The sequence below is a fragment of the Danio rerio genome, chromosome 25, assembly GCF_049306965.1.
Source record: "Danio rerio strain Tuebingen ecotype United States chromosome 25, GRCz12tu, whole genome shotgun sequence".
NCBI classification, from domain to species: Eukaryota; Metazoa; Chordata; class Actinopteri; order Cypriniformes; family Danionidae; genus Danio; species Danio rerio.
In genome coordinates, this window is record NC_133200.1 from 4,633,568 (window position 1) to 4,650,358 (window position 16,791).

Consider the following 16,791-nt stretch of genomic DNA (forward strand, 5'->3'; position numbering starts at 1 on the left):
CTTCTGATACCAAATGATCAACTAAAACGTTTTTCTAAAACTTGGATAGGTGATGTAGTGGCAATTTTCTTTAAGGAGGCTCTCTCAGTGGTAAAGAAGACAAAGTCTTACCCAAAGTGTCTTTTAAAGTGGTATTCTTTGCAAAGAAGGTCACACAATCATACACCAATGACAGTTTCTGCAGAGAGTGAGGCGCAAGAAACCGAGTGTGTTCTCTTTTTATCTAGTTTGCAATATCCACAAGGTCATCAGTGACACACAGGATGAATCACAGTTCCATCAGCGCTCAACTTCAGATTTGACCATCTATATTTCAATCTTACTTCCTATCCGAACATGTTGCTTGTTAAATCACCATTCACTTATCCAGATCTTGTTTGGTGATAAACGGATGTTAAAGTGATCACGTTTGGTCTAACTTAAACAGCCCATTCATGTAAGAATAAAAGAACAGACCTTTATAATGTACATAAATGAGTATATAAACTGAATATAAAATGAATTTCCACCACAGCCACAAGACTTGTCATGGAAATGATTCTTTATTCAGCTTTCAGATGACTTATAAATCTCAGTTATACTTTAAAAATGACACTTCTTTGGTGCTTATAACTGTTATGTCTCATGTTTGCTTTATCCTGGGTGTTTGTAGGATGTAAGCACACTATAATCATCATTGTTTTCTTTTGCAGTGTTTATTCCTGATTCGCCTTATCACTTTCCACTTATCACTCATCCACAGCTGAGAGGCTGCTGGATGTTTTTGTTGCTCTGCGACTGATTACTATTGACTTATCTTAAATTACAATTTGTAATCTGTCATATTTTCTTGAATATTTTCTTAAAAATACTTCACAGCTTTGTAGAACTGTAGTTTTGTTTTCTTTTAGAGCACTTACCTGTGTAAGTCTGCACACATCATATGAAAACTAATGTAAAACAAAATTGTTTATTTTCTTTTTGAAGTAGAATAAAGTTACTTTGTGCACTTTTATTGTGTAAGATCCTTATTTTTTATTTAAATAAAAAGTCCCATTTTTTAACTGAATATTTTCAGACTCATTTTTCCTAACCTACAGTACATTACCTACTTTAAACCGGTATATTCCAACTATAACTTTCAGGATTTTCCCAGACCAAATCACGCTGAAAAAAATGATTCATTTGATTTACCAAATTCTTTTCAAGAGTTTACACTTAGATATTGCTTGACAACTGTTAGCAGGTTTGGCATGCTGTCCCGGGAGAGAACCCTGAGCTCGGAGATAGTTGAGCCCAGGGCTCCCGCCAGGTCCATAGAGCATGAGAGGGGAGTACGAGATCAGGTGGTTCTCGAGAGCTCCCCTTTTGTAAAGGAGGAGAAAGGGGTGGATGAGGGGTTTCTTTAGAAAACGAAGATAAGGGAGTAAATCTAGCTAGGCTACTTATAGTGAGTTAGGATAGATCAGATTGGCTAATTTATGAATCTAGATGGGTGGCCAGCTGCAGTCAATGATATCACGTGCTCCTCTCGAAATTAGTTTGAAAAACTTCACCTAAGGTAAGAGGTTGATAACAATTTATATAGACCGATTTCAAACAACAAATATAATTTAGTAATGTTCAACTTTGTTTAAATTCAGCCCATATAAATTGATTGCAACTCCTTACCTTACAAACAAATTGGTGAATCTAATGAGTAGTTTTTTCATTGCAGCTAGTTTGTTGGTTATGCAGTAGTTCCTCTTGCAATCAAGAAGATTGTATGATAAGTGTAGTCAAAATAGGTCTTTACTAGTAAAAATACAACACATTCTCATCATAACGTTTGGTTTAAGATCACTTCTTCCAGCCTCTTCTCTTCCTTCATCTCTTCGCTCCCTTTGTTGTTCATATATTTCATTTTAAAATGAATTTCAATAAATATGCTTGATCTAAAACACTAATGTAACTAGACATTATTGACAAGTGTTCAGTTTCTCCAGTAGAGGGCGTCTGTTTCACAAGTAATACGATTGTTGTTAGATGGGATACAGCGGCTCAGGAAGTAAACGATATATTTTTTTTACTTTTATTTCTTGTGTTATTTATTAAGTCGTGGTTTATTAACGTCTACATCTACCCAACCCCAAAACTTACTCCTCACAGAACTGTAAAAACGGTAATTGCTGTTGTGAGGTGTTATAAAGGATGTGCGCATGCTCAGTAGACGCCCATCCATCTCTTCAGGACTTCACCGTGAAAAAATGTTCAGATTTGAGTTCGCCCTGTGCAGTTAGTGGGTAGTTTCACACGTATTTCTTTTCAGCGATATGCAGCTGTCTTTTTTGCTTTGTGAAATCGCTGCTGTGCCCTCCAGTCAACTCTGTTTGGAAACTGTACATTTAAAGCCACATGCAAATGCAGTCTGCACTGCTGAAGTCCAGATTCACTAAACCTCAGTCATTTGCGGCTGACTTTATCGCCCTTCGAGAAGTCATCCTTGTGCAGTTTCTTGAATAATGTTTAACTGAACCCGCTGCTTTCTGCAGTCGAGGCAATCCTGAGAAAGCGAGTGTTTGGTGGGCCATATCCTCTGATGTTAATTATAAACCAAAACCCAAGGTTTCCAAAGTCAAACACTTCACTGGTTTGTGTTCATGTACTGCAGTAATACCAGATACTTTGAAATGTCTTTACCCTCAGTGTTACACTTGAAAAACAATTTAAAAGTGTAACTTAATTTGAGTTGGGAAAACTTAACCCAATGTTGAGTTCGTTTACCCCAAGTTTAGGTTAAAATAGCCTAGCATTGTTTTAGAGAGTATTGTTTAGAGTTTCTGTTCACCCACAGGATAGCTAAGGCCCAAAATTAATGATTTTGTTCTCAAAATTGATCACTTCATGTCTATTTCTTCTAGAAGTGAATACAGTTGTCAATTAAGCAACATTTTATCAAATAACATCTTTAGCGGAACATAAATGTTTAGAAAAATAATGCGATTTGTGTTTTTGGTGTTTGACAGCCCCAGGTGCTCATCCTTTTTTTTTGTTTCACAGAGGAAAAGAAAGCTGAAAATGTCCATTACATTTTGTGCACTGTAAAGCCGAACGGTCAACTTTATCAAAGGAAATTAGTGTAGTTAACTCAACGTTTACTGAAAGATAATTCTACTTTTTTGAACAGTTTTGAACTCAGTGTTGAAGGTAATGAGTTAAATACCTCAATACTTCAACTTAAATGGAGTAAGTTCACAGTACTCCTATAGATTAGTTTTTTAACTCCAATGGTTTGTTGCAACCGGTTTCCTCAAATGGTGTGAGTTGACTGGACCTATTGAGTTTTAAAGTATTCAGTTAGTTGAGTTCTCTTCATTTATTGGATTATATGTGCTCAAATTGCTTCGTTTACTCAAATGGAGTAAGTTCACAGTACTTATTAGGATTAGATTTGAACTTAAATGGTTTGTTGCAATCGTATTCCTCAAATGGTTTGAGTTACCTTAACTTTTTGGGTTTTACAGTGTATGCATGTAAACTATATGGGTTCCCAAACTTTTCAGCTTGCGACCTCCAACATAACATCCCAATCATTACAAATACTGCAGAAGACTTACTGGAACCAGCATGGACACAAGATTCTCATAGAAATAAGTCAAGTTTGGTGAAGGAATAAATCATGGTTTGGGGTTACATCTCAGCGTGTGAGAGATCTGCAGAGTAAATGGCAACGTCAACAGCCTGATATATGAAGAATTACAAACCACAGGAGAGGACAAATTCTTCAGCAGGATAGCGCTCCTTTTAATTCAGCATCCACAACAAAGTTTCTGCAAGCAAAGAAGGTCAAGGTGCCCCAGGATTGTCCAGCCCAGTCACCAGATATGAACATTTTTGAGCATGTCTGGGGTATGGAGGAGGAGGCATTGAAGATAAATCCAAAGGATCTTGATGGACTCTGGAAGTCCTGCAAGATTGCTTTCTTTGCCATGTCAATAATAATAATTTAAAAAAAGGCATCATCATGTTATATTTTGGTCAAATAAGCGTACTGTGAACTTACTTTAAAATAACAATGCCAGTGACTAGCGACCCCCTTTTTTCTCTAAGGTGGTTATAAATATAAAAATGTTGCACAAACAGCTATATACCTATATAAACATGAGCATATTGACAACACAAAAATGCAACATGTCTAATAACCATATCTTTCTTTATAATCATTTATTAATTTCATTTAATATTAACCTCAAATATCTTGTTTTTAAATTATTAGAGTGCCATCAAGGTTGTCAGAAAGTTTAACCTGGCCCCGTAAAATCAATCTGCTGCAGCTGACGCTATTGCTGTGTGGTTAATCTAAACACCTCATCGGTCACAATTCAATGGGAAAAAAAGGCTGCTGGATTTTTATTTGCATGTTGTTGTTGTTTCTTAAATTTAACTAACTATCTTCTGTGGGTTATGAATAAATAAATATAAATATGGTGATTCTAATAGTTTAATAAAATTTATTTGAGTTTTGGAAATTACCAAGCGACCCCCTTGTCATTGTCTCGCGACTGAACTAGCCTACCAAATTGACATCTATCACATCTATCATTGGCGTCAATATCGCTTACAGGACTGTCTTGTGATTAACTTTAAATGTTTTTTTTTTTTTCATCAATGTTAGATGTCAATTTAAAGTAATTTTAATACCAAGGTAGTCAATCAAAATCCAATTAGATTAGCATTTTTGGCATTTTTTGACATCGTTTTGAAATCAATGTGCTTGCTGGGAAGCAAATGACGACATTTTTAATCTAAAATAATAAGATAAAAGTCCTCCATCTTGATTGTGGACTCATCCACAAGTATCCAGTGACATCCAAACCTGTCCAATGTTCCAGCCTGTTGCTCTTCTTTAAAGAAGCCTCTCCTTGATCATACAGGGTTACAGAACTGGACCGGGAACAGTCACTTGCCTACACGTCTCAACAAAACTCGCATGAGGGCATACACTGTAAAAAAAAAAAAAAGTTTTTATTTTGTGTAAAATAACGGCTGTTAAATTACAGACATTTACCGTAATATAACCTTAATTCCTTAAATTAGAATTTCTGGTAAATTTCTGTTATTTTACAGTAAATGTCTGTAATTTAACAGCCTTTATTTTATCAGCTTTTTTTTTTCCCGACTGATTTTTTTTACAGTGTACATATTCAGATATAAATGCAGAAGTGGTTGCCATTACAGACTATTCATTTAAGCCCATTTTCTTTGCAGTGTCAGCATGCATTAAGGATTGTGAAATGGCTGACTATTATTTTCTATTGACATATGTTAGTGCATAAAGAGAGAATGATATCCTAAACAATAGTGTATTTTATGAGAATTTCTTTCTTGTTGTGTATTTTGCTAGCGCACATTGTTAGTCTAAAGGTGAATCATTAATCAAAAAAAATAATCTTTAATCAAAATATGATCATTTGCTTCAGGAACGGCAATCTTTCACTGGTGACGTCAGTTTGACGGCCGAGGCTAAATCTATTTAGCTACCCTCCCACCAACCTTTATTTTGCAGTAACAACAGTAAAACCCCACCCCCTACTCAGTATTTGATGAATGTTGGATACTGGTAACGGCAGGGTGTGCATTACACTCTGATCTGTTTTTTAAATATTAATGTTAATAATTAAATTATTAGACATCCATTTGACCACCCCTATAACAGTTCATACAATTGTGACTTAATAGCGGCAATCAGTCCATGCGAGAAAAAAAAAGCAGTTCAACAATTTGATTTAGTGTGGTAAATGCAAAGGCGCAGTCAGGAACTATGGTCATATATTCTGATATGACTGAATTTTGGAAAAGTATTTTCGGTCTTTATTCCCAGGCTTTTGAAATAGACATTAAAATTGATGTGAAAATAGCCTTGTTTGGATGTTTAGGGCCTACTCACACTATGCCATCCGTACCGTGCCCAGGCCCGTTTCCCGGATCGTTTGAGAAGTGTGAGTGCGCTGAATCGGGCTCAAGTACGGTTCACTTGGCCGGCCCTGGCCCGGTTGGACGAGGTGTGCCTGAGCCCGGTTCACTTGGGCGCGGTACGCTTGTGTGTAAATGCAAAACGCGCCAAAGCCCGAAACTGAAAGCGAGACGTGACTTTTTGAGGGGTTGTTTCATGTGGATTTATTAATCATTCTTACTGTTCAGTGAACGCAAACTGCCGTAGTTTATTAAATACGCAAACCCCTCACTGCACGACAGCTGCGCGCCTTCAGCAGACCTCCTCATTCCTGCAGCACGAGAGCTTTATGATTGTTTATGAGCGCCAAAAGTGGCGGATCTGTTCGGCGAAATATCTGACTGCGTGTCCCCGCATCCCTAAGGACTGTTTGGCGAAATATTTGACGGCATATCAAACGACTGAAACGATATAACTAGAGAAATCTCCACTGTGCTGCTGAGTGAGAGAGCGCTTCTCACAGAACAGCACAGCAGCGATGACTTAAGCGTGCCGAGGCCTGTTTGTGGTGTGAGCGTGGGCCGTCGGGGGAGATGGGAGGGGGACAAGCGTGCTTTGGCCCGGTTCGAGGCAACTGTACCTATTGTGAGTACAGCCTACGGCCCTAGTGTGAGTACAAGGCTCCAGTTTGGCCTAAACATCAACAACTCTCTTTATGTTTGGCATGGTGCTGGCCAAGAGAGTGATTCTGATGTAGTGGAAATCCACGACTCCTCCACATTTTTAAAAATGGTTCGCTGAAATGGTTTTTGCCCTCAAGCTGGAAAGGTTATGTTTCCCTAGATTTAGCAAACAGAAGTTGTATGACAAAATAATTACTCCATTAGTCCGGATGAGATTTTATTATTATTTTTTGATGGTGCTCTATAATTGCTGTGTTGCTTGCTTGTGTTTTGGTGCATGTTCTAGTTAGTATCAGGTAATAACACCTAGATAATTTTGTTAACACATGATGTATACTATTGGCTGTTATGTTTTATAAAAACATCTACAAATAAAGTAAAAAACAGTTTGATTTACAGCACCGTAAGAGTGCACAAGATGTGGAGAAAACCCCCAAAATAGGTGTTTGTTTCTACATATTGCCTAAAGGAATCGTCAAATGAGATGCATTGTTTGCATAGTTTGTCCTAAAGTAAGCCGAAATAGCTAATCAGGTTAGAATGCACTAAATAGCCTATCCCACAAAACACTGAAAACTTAAATACATTTTATGAATAAATTAGATGTAATTTATTGTAAGTAAGCACATAGTTTGTTTCACTAAAGTATGTATTACAAAAACTAACATTACCAAAAAAGTTGAACCCCCCCCCCCCCTCGATCAGGGGCGGACTGGCCGTCTGGCAATTCTGGCAAATGCCAGAAGGGCCGGACCATTTTTTAAATGTGGGCCGGTCAGCTATTTATTTTTTATTTGTATTGTTTTTACATGCAGGCAGCTTTTATCTCTTACGAGATGTGAGTATTATGATGATGATGATGATGATGATGATGATAATCGTAATAATAATAATAAATGGTAAGCATTGGCTCGATCAGCAATGAACAACTGGTTTCGACATGGGCCGACCCAATTAGAAGTTACGCAGACCTAATCAAAATCTGGCAAGACTCAAAATCTAATTGTCAGAGATGGACCATAAAAAAGGAAAGGCCGTGCCGAAAAGCTCAGAGAAAGCAAAAATAAAAAAGTATCTAAAATCGAACGCTGCCAAATGCATTAAATGACCTGAAATGGTCTCGAAAGAGGACAACGCAAGGGCGCAAGAAGGTCGTTATTTCGAGCCTCAGCTGGGTTAGTTGGTGTTTCTGTGTGGAGTTTGCATGTTCGCGTGAGTTTCCTCCTGGTTTCCCACACAAGTTCAAACACATGTGCTGTAGGTGAATTGGGTAGGCCTAATTGTCCGTAGTGCATGTATGTGAATGTTTGTGTATAGGGGTTTCACAGTGGGTTACAGCTTGGAGGGTATCTGCTGCGTTAAACATATGCTGGATATATGGCGGTTTATTCCGTTGTGGTGATCTCAGATTAATAAAGGGACTAAGCCGAAAAAACAATGAATGAATGAAATGATTGCATATATAAATTTGTTTTTGTTCCAGTCACATACATTAAATGTTAAAATATCTATTACATATATGGTGCTGCTTATATTATTTCACCATCTGTACACCTATATAAGTAGTGAATGTGTGTGTCGGTGTGGTAAAGTGGGCTGGTGTGGCTACAGTGCCAGGGCTGATTTTTAGTCCCAGTCCACCCCTGCCCTCGGTCGTCAATGTGCAATTACACACTGCTGGTAACCACTGACATAGTAGGAAAAACAAATACTATGGAAATATCTTCTTGTGTATTGAACTGTATAAAGAAACGTGGCAAATGAAGGGTGACTAAATGATGACAGAATTTTCACATTTGGGTGAACTATCCATTTAAATACATTGTATGGCAGTGAATTGCGTAAATAGATTCTAGGTGTAGCAATTTTACGGCATATAATGGCATTTAATGTTGTTGTTGTTTTATTTTAGAGCCTCCAGGTGTAACCCAGCATGTCAGACATTCTTTTCATAGTGCACAGCTGTAATTAAAGTTATTAATGTCATTAATCAGGGTGAAGCCCTATACATATTTAATGATTGAATAGTTTTGCGTATGTTCCAGAAAGACTGCATTAAAAGTGCATGTGTTCATCCTTCATATGCAGGCTCCGCCCCCTCCCGCACTGCAGGTAGAGTTACGCGCGCGAATCACCTGTCACTCTCGCTAGAGCGCACCTGTTGCATCGCTCGAACCCTTTTGTCCTCATATAACACGTTGTATCTTTCTTTCTACGCTTTTCTTTGCATCAGCAGGATTTCATTCTGCGTCCAAATCGCGCTGCGTTCGGAGCAAAGTTCACGCCTGTGAGGAAACAGATTGAGATGGAGTCTTGAAGAGGAGTTTACTTCAGGACTTTCTGGAAACGGGAGGGATTAACGCTGAAGTGAATAACAAGGGATCGTATATTGATTCTGCTGAAGGGTAAGAGTTTCAATATCAGCTAAAAGTTGCTATGGAAAACTTAAACTCGACGTATATCGGAGCACGCGCCCGTTATAAGGGTCGCGCGCTTGAGAAGCTCCGTGCCTGCTCTTATTTGCGTTTGTGTGCATATATGAAGGACACGCAAATATGTGGAAATGAGCGATTTTAAAGGTTTTAACTGCATTTATGAGAGAGTTTTTGACATTTGTAAGATGGCTTGAATATCTTTTGAATATCTTTTATGAATATCTTTTGGTAGTGGATGTTGCTTTATTAATATGCAATATTCTGGTGTGTTTTATTAAGTATTAAGTTTGAATTGTTGGGTTACTATGTGAGATTTTTATTTGCTAGTTTAATTGCGAGCTGATTAACATCAATGATTGTTATGATGTGATAAAATCGATTATTTCGCCAGCCAACTTATGACTTTGTGAGTGACTTTGTTGACATTTCTGTACACGGAGCTGTCATTTATTGGAAAACTATGCATGTAAACAGGTAAAAAAATCAGTACACTGCAAAACATATGTGATCAATAATCATGACAACATATGTTTTAGTTAATTGTAACTTAGTAAATTAGGTTAATCATGTTCCAACTTAATTATGAGTTGTGTAAGCTGTAAGTCAGTTCAATATAATACTAGTTCAATTGACTCATAAGGCTAATTTGATTAAGCTTAAAACTTTAAGGCAACCAGTATTTTAATGTACTCGCTTTTAGGAAAATCGGAATCGTTTTAACACAACTTTTGGTAAAATATGGACAAATTCAGTGCAATTTGGTGCATTAAAGTTGGTTTTAATATTTGATTAAAAATGCAGCCCAGTCTTTGGGTTTGAAGCCTGCTTATTGTACCCAAAAACAACCCAGCATTTTTACAATGCAAAAATTAATGGTGCACCTTTAATACTGGGCTGTTTTAACCCAAATTTGATGACTTTGTTTACATAAGCCTACATGGAGCTACATATTAGTAATTTATTGGAAAACTAAATTGAGAAAAAACATAGTTTACTTAGTAAATAATAGCATATGTATATATATATATATATATATATATATATATATATATATATATATATATATATATATATATATACATATACATACATATGCTATTATTTACTAATTAAACTATGTTTTTTCTCAATTTATTTTTCCAATATATATATAATATCTATCTGTAGGAAAAGCCAGACCCTAATTCTATGATATTGGGCAAATTCAGGGGCAAAATTGAAAATTGACCAGGCTTCAGACCACACACAACAGATGAATTCATAAGAATTAATATTTTTTTGCTATTTATTTTGATTTATTGATGCTGTTACATAAATCTTGTTCTTATTTGTTTAATTTATGTTTAACTAACAAGTATCAGTCACATAAAGTTTATTAATTCTTATGTTTAAAGTGTGTAATATAAATGAATGGAAATTATATATGCAATCAGAAAACATAATCCTTATATGCTGTTTTTTCTTTTGAGTGCAGTTTGACTGAAAACATTTTAAATGACAACCAGATATATTTGTGTCCATCCTACTCTCAAGAGTTGTTATCTTATATTAAGTAATATTCCTCTGGAAAACATTTGCCTATCAGGATCGGGCGGACGTGACCATATTTGCATACGACAGCAATGACAACTTGACCTGAAAGAAAGTGCTCGATCAATCAGATCCAAACTTTCACCTTTCCACTTGGCAAACATGCCACATAAACGTCCCTCTTGTTACCCCCCGATCACAATACGGCACAAACACACTTATCGTTCACAGAAAAAAGCCATCATCATCATTAGAGACGATGAATAAAAGCCTCAGATTATAAAGCCAATTCACCCCTGCAGGGTAAAGGTCCCGCAGACATTATCTCCATTTGCACATCTGTTTGAGCAGGTATTACATCATATACCGAAGTCAATAAAGGTGAGCTTAATGGTCACGGGTGCTTGACGTTTTTGTTTATGGCTTTTAAAGCTAGCACAGATTCAGAGGAGGATCTCTGTGGTTTTGTTCTGGGATCTGATTGGCTGTGCTGATTAATTGATTGAGCTCTATTAGGGCTGGGCGATATAACATCTCATACAGTTGAAGTCAGAATTATTCGCCCTCCTGTGAATTAGTTTTTTTTTCTGAAATGATGTTTAACAGATTCAGGAGTTTTTCACAGTACTTCCTATAATATTTTTTCCTCTGGAGAAAGTCTTATTTTTTTTTTCAGCTAGAATAAAACCAGTTTTACATTTTTTAAAACCATTTTAAGGTCAAAATTATAAGCCCTGTTAAACTATATTTGTTTTCCATTGTCTACAGAACAAACCATTGTTATACAATGACGTGCCTGATTACCCTAACCTGCCTTATTACCCTAATTAACCCTTGTGCAATTTTCAAATTTACTACCCTTTTGTTTTGTTTGGGACGAAAACATTCACTGAAATAAACTCAGGGCTCGAAATGAACCTTTCTGCTTGGTAGCACCGGTGCTCCTAACTTTAAAAATGTTGGCGCATCAGCCAAAATTTAGTCACACCCCCAAATCATAAGCACCGTTACTACAAGTTTTATGCAAACATATTTATTATATTTAATATATTTATTGTAACATATTACAACACTAATCAAACTAACAAGCAAAAAAATATATATGCGCGCGTGAGGAAAATATGTCTCAACAAAATCCCGTTATCTCAAGAAAATTGATTTTTCTAACATAATTGAGTGACTAAAGGATACACGGAGCGCTCACCGGCCCTGCACGCACTGCTTGACATGAATGAATCTGTTAACAATATAACTGTGCTGTTCTCACGGGTGCTGTCTGATATTGCACTGATGCTTTTGATATATACTGTACCTTCAATTCAATTCAGCTTTATTTGTATAGCGCTTTTACAATGTAGATTGTGTCAAAGCAGCTTCACATAAATGGTCATAGTAACTGGAACAGTGTGGTTCAGTAACTGGAACAGTGTGGTCAGGTTTTAGTGTTTAAGTTCAGTTCAGTTCAGTTTAGCTCAGTTCAGTGTGATTTAATCATTACTGAGAGTTCAAACACTGAAGAGCAAATTCATCGATGCGTAGCTCTGCCAATCCTGAACCATGCGAGGCAGTGGCGACAGCGGAGAGGGAAAAAAAACTTCACCTGATGGGAGTGAAGAAAAAAAACCTTGAGAGAACCAGACTCAGTTGGGCACGACCATTTTAATTTCTCCGCTGGCCAAAAGTCTTGTACCTAATATCATACGTCATGTTAATAGCAGTACTGGTCTTTTCATGTAGCAACTTAGTTTACTCAGTGCAAGCCCGTTTGCAATGGTGTACGTGGTGTTAAATTTTACATATAGCTGCCACTTGCACGGCGGACAGCATCTGGCGATTATATGAAGGATTAAACAGAAGCTCTCGTGCTAGATGTGGCAAACAGTTACCTGAAAATTCCATCCCACAGACTTTTCATAGCGGACTTGAAGCCAATGGAAGTCTTTTATCCACTCTTCTATCCAAGTTTATGGTGGATTAACATTCAGCACAGGATTACTACTAAGATGTGTCATTATTTGTAACTTTAGATGGTTTCTAAATCAAAATCTGTCAGTGTTATTTTGATTCTCCTCGTTAGCGCTTTACAATTTTTTGCGATAGTAGCTCTCCCTGTCATTCCAGGCTAAAAGGCATTGACTGAGTGATTGACAGCTGATATTAACCAATCCATACGCGTTTAGTTCTAGAGCAGTGGTGGGCCAATAGGAAGAGCACGAAGGCGGGGCAAGCATTACAGATTTGGCTTTGTTTACTGCAGCAAGTTGACATGACAACTGCTTTAAACCATTCCTGAGCGCTGCGTTTTGCATTTCAAGTGCAGAGTTGCATTCTGCGTGAATGTCTCCCGAATCCGCGCATGTGGTGAACATTTAGCAGTAAAAACTGGTCGTACACAACAATTTTATGCACTCGCTCACATGCTCCCAAATATATTTTGAGGTCACATAGATAAAATTTCGACCAAAATGGTTGCAGTTTCGAACCGTGAAACTGCTGTAAAAATGCATCAGATTAATATTTTTAAAAAATGATTTGCATAAATGTGTTAATCAACCTCAGTCCTGATCAAAACTACTAAATTGTTTAGAAAATGACAGGATTGTAACTCTTTAATTGACAAATTCACAAATAAAGTTACTGATTTGGTGAATAAAACACACACAAAAAAGCAGTATTTCCTATATAAAAAGTAGCTGTGGACTGTTTTTTTTTTGTTTTTATCACATTCTTGGACGTGAACAATTAGTAACAACATTGGCTTTGATGCATTGTTAGATTTTCATTTTTTTCTCCCTAATTTACTGTTGGTGGCTGTTTTTGCCCCATTGACTTCCATTATAACCACATTTGATGGTGCATAAATACACAGTCTTTGTTTTTGTTTACTCCATGTAGTTCTGTAGAGTTGAGAAGCATATTTAAATTTTTTCAGACACATCAAGGTGTGTAAAGTTCACCCTCACACACTCACAGACACATACACACACACTTTAATTTGCTGTTTTACTCCATATAAAATCCAGAAACTAAGCATTTTTTGCACAGGCCTATCTAAAGGGTTAGTGGTGCCAACTGATGATCAACGGTAAAATGTACAAATTTGATCTCTTTCCAACAGGGAAAGCCACCAACATTCAAAAATGCATGATTATATGGTGTCATTGATTTATAATAAAATAAGTGGTTATAATGGAAGTCAATGGGACAAAAACAGCCACCGACAGTAAATTAGGGAGAAAATAAAATAAAATTAATCAAAAACGATGCATTAATACACCCCCCCCCCCCACACCCTCCTCATAATTTATACTCCTCATAATCACTGCACTATTTAACATTTGCACATTTAAAAATGTAAAAATTGCACTTATTCGTTGCGCTACATTGCACTGAGTCATTCATTTGAACTGTACATACCCAGTGGACATATACATTTGTGATTATGTTCATATCTATCTGCACACTTCTGATTATTAATAGCAACCTGTACATATTTTCAGTGGTTCCTGCAGCCGTACGGCTTTACGCGCTGTGCGTACCAACCATGAGAGGGTGCAAATTAATGCTGCTTTTTTATTTATTACATAAATTTAAATTGATTATTTAATAGTATACAGTACAATTTTATAGCTTATTAAGACACTTGTAGTGTGTTTGTTTCATCAAATCAGTGTCATCATTTGTGAATTTAGCAATTAAAGAGTTAAAATGCTGTAGTATTCTAAGCAGTTTAGTAGTTTTGATCAGGACTGAGGTTGATAAACAGATGTATTCAAAAACATTGAAAAAAAAATATTGATCTGATGCATTTTTACAGTAGTTTAATTCAGTGGATGTTTTCATCTTGATCATACCAAAAGGGTAGTACATTTGCCCAGAGTATATAGATGATGTATTTAGATATACATTTTTTTTTTAAATGAAGCATTTTCCTAAAATATGTGTCAAAAATCATCCCACTAGCTGAAACAAAGAAAAAGTTAAAGACAAATTAAGACTCTAAGGCCCCGTTTACACTAGTGCATTTTAGTTTTAAAACGGCGTTGTAGAATGAAAACGATCCGCGTCCACACTCGCGTTTTACCCAGCGTTTCTGAACAGCTCTCCGTCCACACCAAAACGCTGAAAACGCACATCACGTGACCACACACACACTCTCGGGCAAGCGCTCCAGCATTTCTACCCAGATGAGAGCTCTGCTTGTCGGACTGCTCATCAAGCATCTCCCGCTGGATCTAATCTCACTATATTTGCCAAACGTGATATTTCATTCATGTTGTTGTCTTTATCTAACGACATAGGCCAATTCCCTGACTTTGGTCATTGGAATCTATTAAGTTACTTGTTCACGGGTAACATGTTTTGGTTAAGCACAAAGATAAGTTAATGATTAATCCAGGTACATTGACTGATCGCTCGTCTTTATTTCCTACAATGTATAAACTTATTGTATGTTATACTTTTATAATTATCGATGAATAAAACTGATATTCAGCAAAAGAGAGGGTGCGTTTCGTATTTTCACTGAAATTGAAAGGAGGCAGTTGTTATCGGCTCCGTTTTGTTATAAATATCCAGACAGTGAAGATGACGCCCATATATGCAGCACGACGCCTCAACATTTCTGCTGTCTGTTAAGTTGCTAATATTAAAAAGAAAATAGGCAGTTCCTTAAATCATGTTTACATTTTATTGTTGAGAAAGTGAACAACGTAGCCAGGGTGATGTGAATGAAGTTATAAAGTACACTGTTCCCTTTGAAGATTTACCCGTGTCCTCGGTATGTTTTCCATATCAAACTGAGAAGGGGGAGACTGCAGCCTTGATCAAACTTGCAAAGTCTTAACTTACAAGAAGAGTATGCGAGACTGAACTGTGTGTGGGCTATTTAATATTGAGGAAAAGCCCCAATCAGATAGGCGAACGTTTGCAGCCCCGCCTCCGTTTTCAGATGTCTCCGTCTTTCCCCATCCACACTGAGACGGAGCAGCAGCGTTTTAGAATGAAAACGGCCTCTCCAGCGTTTTCAAAAAGCTCCGTTTTCGGCGCTCGAGAACTCCGGCGTAGTGTGGACGGATGGCGTAACCGTAGCAAAACTTATGCGTTTTCAAACTAAAACGCACTAGTGTAAACAGGGCCTAAATCATCCCAGAGTGGATGAAAACATCCACAACTGCACATAAGGGTTAAGCCAGTGGTCACCAAACTTGTTCCTGGTGGGCCGGTGTCCTACAGATTTTAGCTCCAACCCTAATTAAACACACCTGAACAAGCTAATCAAGGTCTTACTTGCTATACTTGAAACATCCAGGCAGGTGTGTTGAGGCAAGGTTGGAGCTAAACCCTGCAGGGACACCGGCCCTCCAGGACCAGGATTGGTGACCCCTAGGTTAAGCCATTAAATGTCACTTTAAGCTGAATATTGGTATCCTAAAAATATCTAATCTAATAATATGTACTGTCATCATGGCAAAGATAAACTAAATCAGTTATTAGAAATGAGTTATTAAAACTATTATGCTTAGAAATGTGTTGAAAAAATCTGCTCTCCGTTAAACAGAAATTTGTGGACAAAAATATTCAGGTGGGCTGATAATTTATCATTATGTTGCGCAGCCCTTAACCTCTATGAGCTAATCTGCTGATACCTAAATATGAGCACAATGAACAATGGAGCAGCCGAAGCGAAGACACTCCCGTCGGGGGCCGATTGTTTTTGTTTCTGTCTCCTAAGCGAACGCCAATTAAATTACAGATCATGTTCCACGTCAAAAGACAGCGCTGTTTCTGCGGGTTGTTGAATGTGGGTGGTTTGTTGATGCTCATTTTCGTGGAAACCGAGACGGGCGGTCATTAACATGTTTGATTTCTGACAGTCGACTTGACGGGTAGCTTCATGCATATTTTAGTGACTGTCGAACTCGAGCACAAGTCAGAGTTATGATTTGCTTATTTCAGAGCTGGAGTTGGTATGTAATTGCTTTGAACTGAATAAAGTCATCGAAATTACTGGAATAACAGGAAGATAAAGTTCACCTAATGATTAGTATTATTTACTCATCCTCCACTCAAACCTGTTTGAGTGTTTCTTCTGTAGAACACAAAGGAAGTATACTGAATAATGCTGGGAAAAACAGTCATTGAATTCCATCATTTATAAGTTTGTTTGTTTCTATAGATGTCAATGACAGTTTTTTTTCCAATATTCTTCAGAATAGGTCGTAGGGCTGTG

The 16,791-nt window shown here is 37.2% G+C and overlaps 1 protein-coding gene across 11 annotated transcripts in view; it reads left to right on the forward strand.

Moving 5' to 3' along the window:
• Positions 1 to 16,791, forward strand: part of eps8l2 (EPS8 signaling adaptor L2) — a 118,551-nt gene that overhangs the window by 7,007 nt on the left and 94,753 nt on the right. For 3 of the 11 annotated variants that reach the window (XM_073942564.1, XM_073942561.1, XM_073942566.1), the window contains exons 3-4: positions 8,640 to 8,706; positions 8,831 to 8,999. The gene's annotated coding sequence lies outside the window, so the exon portion shown is untranslated. Of the gene's footprint in view, positions 1 to 8,622; positions 8,707 to 8,830; positions 9,000 to 16,791 lie in introns of all 11 variants that reach the window. The other 8 variants (XM_073942562.1, XM_073942565.1, XM_073942568.1 and 5 more) reach the window with 3 other exon arrangements.